We start from the raw sequence: 2,500 nt of genomic DNA on the forward strand, positions 1-2,500 counted from the left end.
GATTTCTTGGTTGGTGAATTTCGCCTTTTTTCTGTTGTTTGTGGAAATACGCCCGTTAGTTGTTCATCTGGAAAGAAGAGAATTTAGAATTAAATTGGAACATTTAGCAAGCAAAATTATTTTTAATAAATTTTGATTACTGAGCAACGGGAGAGGGAGGGGGGAGGGGGGGGGGCGAAAGAACGTGTGTGAAATAAAATTGTTTGTAGTTTATCTCTGTTAATTTGTTCGTTTTTTTGTTGTTGTTATCTGTGTCCCTGTTTCTTCTCTTGCCCTTACTACTTCTTCTGTGTCTGTCCCTCTCCCTTTCCCACTCTCTCTCACACGCCACCACATTATCACGTTACACATAACATTTCTTTCTTTATCCATCGACTTCCTCTCTTGGAAGTCGGTGTTTAGGATATTTCCAAATTGTGACATGTTTAACACACAAGATAAGACACGGACAGTCGACCACCTGGCTGTAAATAATGGAGAGAAAAAAAAAATCAATGGTATCAGTTTTATCATTTTTCATATTCATATTTATATTCATTCTCCCTCTCCCTTCCCTTCTTTTCTTTCACGTCTCTTTTTTGCATCTAAATAAACGGTTTATAATTAGCTCTTTGTAGAAAAAATATATACAATGTATTAATGTCAGTCCTCCAGAGTTCGTTAAATTGATGCATTTATTTTCAACATTTTATATCTATTTCTGTTTAAGGTTTCCAGGTGTTGTCAGGTAAGTGTAAGTCTGTTGATGGTAAGACTGTTTTCAACTGAATATTCATAATGGATAAAGATGCAGACATATACAACTCACGTCTCTCTCTCTCTCTCTCTCTCTCTCTCTCTCTCTCTCTCTCTCTCTCTCTCTCTCTCTCTCTCTCTCCCTGCTCTCTCTCTCCCTGCTCTCTCTCTCCCTGCTCTCTCTCTCCCTACTCTCTCTCTCCCTACTCTCTCTCTCTCCCTACTCTCTCTCTCTCCCTACTCTCTCTCTCTCTCTCTCTCTCTCTCTCTCTCTCTCTCTCTCTCTCTCTCTCTCTCTCTCTCTCTCTCTCTCTCTTCTCTCTTTCTCTCTTTCTCTCTCTCTCTCTCTCTCTCTCTCTCTCTCTCTCTCTCTCTCTCTCTCTCTCTCTCTCTCTCTCTCTCTCCCTCTCTCCCTCTCTCTCTCTCTCCCCACACACACAACCATACACACAGACCTGAAACCAAGAAAATACTGGACGCCTTCGTGTTGTGTTCGGAGGAGTGTCGGCCGCAAAAACACACGTCATATTTCCGCATGGCAAGCACATTGTAACAGGGACATCCGGGAGTGTGGCTCTTACACGTTATATTTTGTTATATGCTGCATGTAAATACAGGTATGTTTATTTGTGTGCTTGACTGTTTGTTTATGTATTTTTTTTAAAACTTATATCCTTAATTATTACTAATCTGGTGTCATTTTATTTATTTAATATCAAATATAATGTTAAATGTTTCTTGTGTAAACTTTTTTTTTATATACGTTTATATTCGTATATAGATTTTCCTAACTGCATATACATATATATTCACACAACTACATTATAACTGTTTTATACACATTCCTATCACACGTAGATAACTACACGATGTACATACCAAGTTTGCTGTGTACGTATGAGTACACAGCAAAGCCTACACCGAACACTACATTCCCGTCTCTAAGTCTGCTTTGTGGTCTCAGTGCTGATGAAGGTTATTACCCCACTTCCTACACCCATTTTCTCTTGCTTTTCGGTCGTTATCATTTTCTTTTTCCTTCTCCTCCTCCTCCTCCTCCTCCTCCTCCTCCTCTTCTTCTTCTTCTTCCATTTCTTCTTACTTTTCTTCTTCTCTCTTTCTTCTTCTTCTGTTACCATTATAACTGTGTGTGTGTGTGTGTGTGTGTGTGTGTGTGTGTGTGTGTGTGTGTGTGTGTGTGTGTGTGTGTGTGTGTGTGTGTGTGTGTGTGTGTGTGTAGGTGTGTGTGTGTAGGTGTGCGTGTGTATGTGTGCGAGCATATGCACGCACGCACGCACGCACACACATACACAAACTTTGCGTGCATGCGTGCGTGCGTGCGTGCGAGCGTATGCGTATTATGCTTACATAGTACCATTCAAAGTTATCATATGACACCATAACACGGTATCATTTTAGAAATAAAAATAATAGCACACCATTCTAGACACCGTAGCATAGTATAACGCGATTCCAGAACACAGGGAAAAAAATCTTATTCATTTTCATTCCTATAAATGAATAAATAAATGCATAAATATATAAACAGCACAACCAAATCTTTCTGAGACTTAATTTGATTTTTTTTTTAAATGTCTAACTCACGAAACGTCCTTCGTTCCAGATCACGTGACAGATAGATCAGGTTCGGCAGAGATTTGTCTTGTGATAATCGTTGTAAATGGAAAAATCTCGATTTTTACCTAATAAGGAACGGTAGTTCTCACTCTCTTTCTTTCTTTCTTTCTTTCTCTTTCCCTCTCTG

At 39.2% G+C, this 2,500-nt stretch overlaps 1 protein-coding gene across 8 annotated transcripts in view; it reads right to left on the bottom strand.

The window, feature by feature from the left end:
* The window catches only part of LOC125028872 (calpain-5-like), a 44,557-nt gene that overhangs the window by 27,562 nt on the left and 14,495 nt on the right, over positions 1–2,500 (bottom strand). For 5 of the 8 annotated variants that reach the window (XM_047618438.1, XM_047618434.1, XM_047618439.1 and 2 more), the window contains exon 2: positions 1–67. This exon is cut by the window's left edge and continues 200 nt beyond it. The gene's annotated coding sequence lies outside the window, so the exon portion shown is untranslated. Of the gene's footprint in view, positions 68–1,614; positions 1,765–2,340; positions 2,466–2,500 lie in introns of those variants that run through there. The other 3 variants (XM_047618437.1, XM_047618436.1, XM_047618435.1) reach the window with 3 other exon arrangements.

The sequence above is a fragment of the Penaeus chinensis genome, chromosome 9 (genome assembly GCF_019202785.1).
Source record: "Penaeus chinensis breed Huanghai No. 1 chromosome 9, ASM1920278v2, whole genome shotgun sequence".
In the NCBI taxonomy this organism is placed as follows: domain Eukaryota; kingdom Metazoa; phylum Arthropoda; class Malacostraca; order Decapoda; family Penaeidae; genus Penaeus; species Penaeus chinensis.